Source organism: Sciurus carolinensis, chromosome 11, assembly GCF_902686445.1.
Source record: "Sciurus carolinensis chromosome 11, mSciCar1.2, whole genome shotgun sequence".
NCBI classification, from domain to species: Eukaryota; Metazoa; Chordata; class Mammalia; order Rodentia; family Sciuridae; genus Sciurus; species Sciurus carolinensis.
In genome coordinates this window covers 115,570,747-115,576,240 of record NC_062223.1, presented here as the reverse complement: position 1 = coordinate 115,576,240, position 5,494 = coordinate 115,570,747, and positions in this window count along the sequence as shown.

The following is a 5,494-nucleotide window of genomic DNA, read 5'->3' as shown; positions in this document are numbered from 1 at the left end:
CGTTCGTTCTCTCCTGACAGCCTGGCCTGGGCCTGGCTGCTCCATTAGTGAGGCTTCTAGCCAGGAAGGGCCTGCAGAGTCCACCCTGGCCAGGGCTGGAGGAGCCTCTGCCACGTCTTCCTCAGGCACTGTCCCCTCCTCACCTGGTCAAGCCTCTGTTGGATCATCTGAAATCTGGGGAGCCAACCCTAGAATCCCAAAGGGTTCCCCTATTAGCCATGTCTCTGACCTAGCCCTTACCATATTGTACAAAAATCACCTGTTGTTGAGGCTCCCAGGCTGTTAGCACTTATTGGCCAAGGGTATGCCCACTTCCCCTCCGATTCCTAGCACCCAGTGGAGTACCCGGTTCTCCATAGGAGTTCAGTGACTGAGGTACTAAATTTTTAAATAGTGGAGTGGATGCCACCATTTTGGAAAACTACTTGGCAGTGTTTGGTAAAGTTAAGCATGCATATGCTCTGTGGCACACCTGGGTACGTGTCCAATAAGTAAGGGTTCATGTGTATCAACAGACATATACAAGAGTGTTCATGATGACCTTGTTCCAATAGGCTCAAACTTATCACAATCCAAATGTTCATCAAGCATTAAATAGACAAACTGTAGCATATTTCTATAGGTTCTATTGCACTGGTGCCAGATAGCAATGAAAAACAACAAAGTCCTATTTATACAATAAGGTGGCTAAATCTCAGAAGAAAATATAAAATCAAAGAAGCCAAACACAGAAGAAAGAACTGTATGTTTATATGAAGTTCCAAGATATGCAAAACTCATCTACGGTAATTACAGGTCAGGACATTGGTTATCTTTGGGGGTGGTGGATGGTGGCTATTGACTGGGAAGAGACACATGGAGACCCTTTGGGGTCTAAAAAAATGCTTTAACTCCTGATCTGGAAGATGGTTACACAAGCGTATACATACATAAAAACTGACCAAGCTGTGTACCCTTTTTATCTGTACACTATATGTAAGTTAAACTTTATTAAAAATTGTAAAGAAACTGTAGAGTGGTTCTCAAATTTTTTGCAGTCCAATTTTTTCATAACTCAATGTATTCTCACTCTATCTTCTAAGTATCCAAAACAAGGCAAAATTAGTACATTTGGATTTTTCTATGTTTCATATTATGAGAAAATGGATATATTGCATATGCATTTTCTAACTGTACAAGAACATACACTCCAGAAATTTTAAACACAATACGTCCCCTTTCCTAACACCACAAGTTTAAAAACATCATTGCATTCAAGTATTTTTACCTCTTAGCACAAAGTCTCATTGGTGAGATGGCAGGTAGTAGGGACAGTTAGATGTTTCTAAAGATGTCTGTATGAGAAGCTGACAGAGCAGAAGCAAGGAGGGAGGGTCTTGTGTCCAAGAACCTCGATGCCATTGAGAATTTAAATTCAAGGACTTTCCCAAGAAGAGCAAATGGCAGAGAACATCCCTTACTTTATCTCAGTTCCATTCCCTGGAAACTAAGCCAGGAGTGCCCTGTGAATTCAAATGAGCCTGGATATACACGTGTCTGACCACCTGAACCCCTGGAATCAGTCTGGGTGAAGAGAGATCCGTAGGGGCAAAGGAGGTGAGGTGTCAAAGTCGGGTCCAAAGATGAGGCCTACCTGGGGAGTGAGAAGCCATCTGCTGGGTAAATTAAAAATTGCCCCCTGGTTCACTCCTAGCTTCCATGATCTTATGCTCAAGCCCTAAGAAGGGGACCACGGAGGATATCTTGAACTAGTTTATAGACGTATCGGGTCAGCTTTGATTGAAAATAGCAGAACATAATTGGAACTAGCTTAAGCAAAATGTAATGAACTGTGGGAAAAGGAAGGTGTATGGTCAGGACTATGGCTGGGTCTCAGGGACACCTTATAGCAGGGTCTCGAGGGCCTCAGATCTCGCTCTTCATCGCTTTTTTCTGTGTTGCTTTGAGCCTTAGCTCTACTCTACTCTCCATTCTCACTGAAGACCTGGCTGCATGGGGAGAGAAAGAAACAGCACAACAGAGCGACTGGCCTTAAAACTCCTGCCTGGGTGTGAAATTCAAAAAACTTTAGTCAAGAGATCTGGTTGGCCCAGACTTGGTCGTTGCCTATCTTTAGACAAGACTAGGAGGCAGACTATGCAAATTAAACAGCTGCTCCTGCATCAAAATGGGGAAAGTAGACACCAGGTACTATGAATGGGCAGCACCCTTAAAGGCGGGCTGCTTAGAGGCAATATCACGGCATCCTCTCCGATGAACTTGGAGAGGGAGCGGTTCTTCCCCCAATGCACAGTTGGAGTCAGAATTAGATCAACAGTGTTTCTCCTAACCCTGTGGTCATGTTGTGCCTTCTGTTGGCTATAGAACCTATTCTTGTTTCTATTGTGAGTTTTTTGTAGCTTAAACGTTTTGACTTGTCAGTTCTTCAGTCTGTTGCCATTTGGTACCATGGCATTTCACTCTGTTTTGTTGTTGTTGTTTGTCATTCATAATTTCTCACTTAGGTCATTTGCTTAAAGACAGAGTCCGTGTCTTCATTTGCTTAAAGACAAGTCCAGTTCTTCCAGCCCACACCCAACTGCACGGTGCAGGAAACCTCTGGGTAGGCTGTGTGGTGGCTGGCACCCTCTGGGTGGGTGAGGAGCTTCCTCAGGGAAACCATTCAGCCTGTTCAAGTCTTGTTTATTTTCACGTACAAATCAAATATTATTAATATACAATTCCATCTTCCTTCTTTATTGCATCCTTTCAGTTGATCCTCGCAACAGTTCCAGGAACTCCGCAGCTATCTGTTATTATAACCGTTTTCTTGAATTTGAAGAAAATAAGGCTTAGGAAAGTCAAACAAGTTGTCTGAAGTGATAGATGCTGGTAGTCAGTGGCATATCTGTGGTAGTCAGTGGACCCAAATTCAGGTCTTCTGATTATAAATCCTCTATTTGCCAAAGGATAGGATGCTAGGGCTGGGGAGATAGCTCAGTTGGTAGAGTGCTTGCCTTGCAAGCACAAGGCCCTGGGTTCAATCATCCGCACTGCAAAAAAAAAAAGATAGGATATGAGTTTCACCCTTTGGCTCACCATGCTCCCTCTAGATCTAAAATCTATGATTCTATACAAGTCGGCAATATTAAAAGTAAGGTGAGCCGACATGGATTCGGGGTTTGCTGTGTTTTGCTCCCTGTTCTAAGCCTTCTACGTGTGTAGCTCATTTGATAATAACCTGAGGGGTGTATAATATTCTTATAACTATTTTCCAGATGAGGAAACCAAGTCATAAGGATTCAAATGCTTGACCCAACATCACACAGCTCATAAGTGATAACATGCAGATTCCAACCCAGACCTTCTGGATCCAGAGTCCAAGCTCTAAACCCAGACTACCTTTGAGGGAGATAAGAGGTGGACAAGGTTGTGTCCCCAGGATCACATAGCACAGCTTCACCGCAGCTTTCACAAACCTTGCCAAGGGGTCGAGGCTCCGTAAGAGGCAACACAGCACTAAATTCCTGTGATAGTTGGGGCGGGCTGAGAGGGACCACAGGATGGGAGGGAAAGGAGCAGCACTGGGCACACGCTGAGGCCTAGAACAAAGCAGAGCGAGGGCCTGGGGTTCAGCTAGGGCTGGGATCCTTGCTGTGTGTTTGATCATCAGTAAATTATTTAACATTGCTGAACCTCAAGTTCCCCATCTGTAAAATGGGAATAATAATAATCCCTACCTCCTGGATCGAATGCACCTGAAGACCTTAGAATAGCAAGTGGTATAATAAGAGTTAAAGAAGGGATGGGTACAACTCTTGGATTGGGTGAAGGGTTAAAGAAAAATTAAAAAGTCTTGACTCTGGGGTTTTGTTTTGGGGGCAGTTTGCTTTCCAAAAAGGGAAATAGGACAGACCAGGGTGAAGTCAGGAAAATATCATTTGCCCGGTGTTCTGATGTGCTTCTCAGGACGTAGAAATGCAGCTTTGGGACAAGGGTTGTTATGGTTTGGTGGAGAGGAGCAGAGATGGGACTTGGAGGGAATGAACTCACCTCATGGTGCACCCTGAAGTCAGGTGGTAAGTTTCCCTACACATGCGCCCTGGAATGACAAAGCCACTCGGTGCAAGGGAGGGGCCTGGGTTAGAATCCTGGTCAGATCCCGTATTGGGTGGGGACCTTGAGCAGATGAGTTTCATCCTATGACTTGCTACACAAGTACAGGAGAAACTGCCTGGAGCTCTCAGTCCAGTGCCTGGTGCTCGCTGGGCATGCTGGGAGTGGTTAGTGGCTTCGTGTTGGAGACACTGTGGTGCCATGCGAATGCATGCTCCATCCTTTTCCCTGAGCCTCCAGGAAGGACCCTGTGCCTGCTGCCCTGCCTCCTCCTCCAGGAGAAAGAACCTTGCTGACTCTCCCCAGTGCCTGGATCGGAAGCCTTCAGAGATCCCTCTACAACCCCGAGGTTCATACCAGACAGTGTAGAAAGTGCACTGAAATTAGAGTCAGGGGAACTAGACTTTAGGTGATCCACTCAATAGCTGTGAGCTTCAGTTTCTTTATCTATAAAGCAAGAAAGACGATATTTGAATGGGTATTTGTGAGAACTATACATTCATCATTTGTACAGATTGTACGGACGTCATTGTACAAACTGAGGGTCAATGTTAGCTGAATTTGCCGTGAATCCGGATAGGTGGACTTTCTTTGCCTCCTTATCTCAAATCTCAATGCATCTCCCCTTCACACCCTAAAAGAGAACTATTACTGCTTGTTCTACCCAGAGGCACACTCAGGCTTGGGCCCCTGCAGGCATACACGCACGCATGTGCACACTTGCAAGTGGACGCAAGCATGAACATCCCTGATCCATCTTTCACACACACACACTCACACAGAGGGCTGTCGTGTGGAGAAATAGCAGCAGGAGGAAATCCCCCGTCCTCTCTCCCCATGTCACTTTGTTCTGCCTGCACAGGCGACAAATTAAAACAAGAACCCCCCATCGCCCAGAGCTGCCTGGGCTTCTGCCATGTCGGCTCTAATAATAGCCGAGCAGAAAGGCCCCCCTGTCCGTCAGGCCCCGGAGCAGAGAGGCAGCGCTTTTCATTCGCAGCTAGAGAAGTAGCTGGGAGCTTTTGCTGTGTTTATTTGGTGTGACTTTGGGGTGATTATATATTGTTTCTTGTCCTCTGTCTAAGTGCTTCATCAGAGATGGGGGGGACGAGGGGTGAAGGGGCAGGAGTGGAAAGAAAAGCAAAAAAGAAATTCAACTTCCTCAGGAAAACACACACGGCGCGCTCAGTCAATGCCGGCACCGGCACACAGCAAAATTGAACTTTCCCTGCCTCACAGTGGTCTTTGAAAGCATTCAATTATCTGTCTGCACCTATAGAAAATGTTAGGGATTGCTTCCAGAAGCCTTTAAAAGGGTCTATACATAACAGAGGCGCGCACACTCTCAGCGGCAGCCTGAAAAACAACAACAATCTATTCATTTACCTTTGAAAAAGCC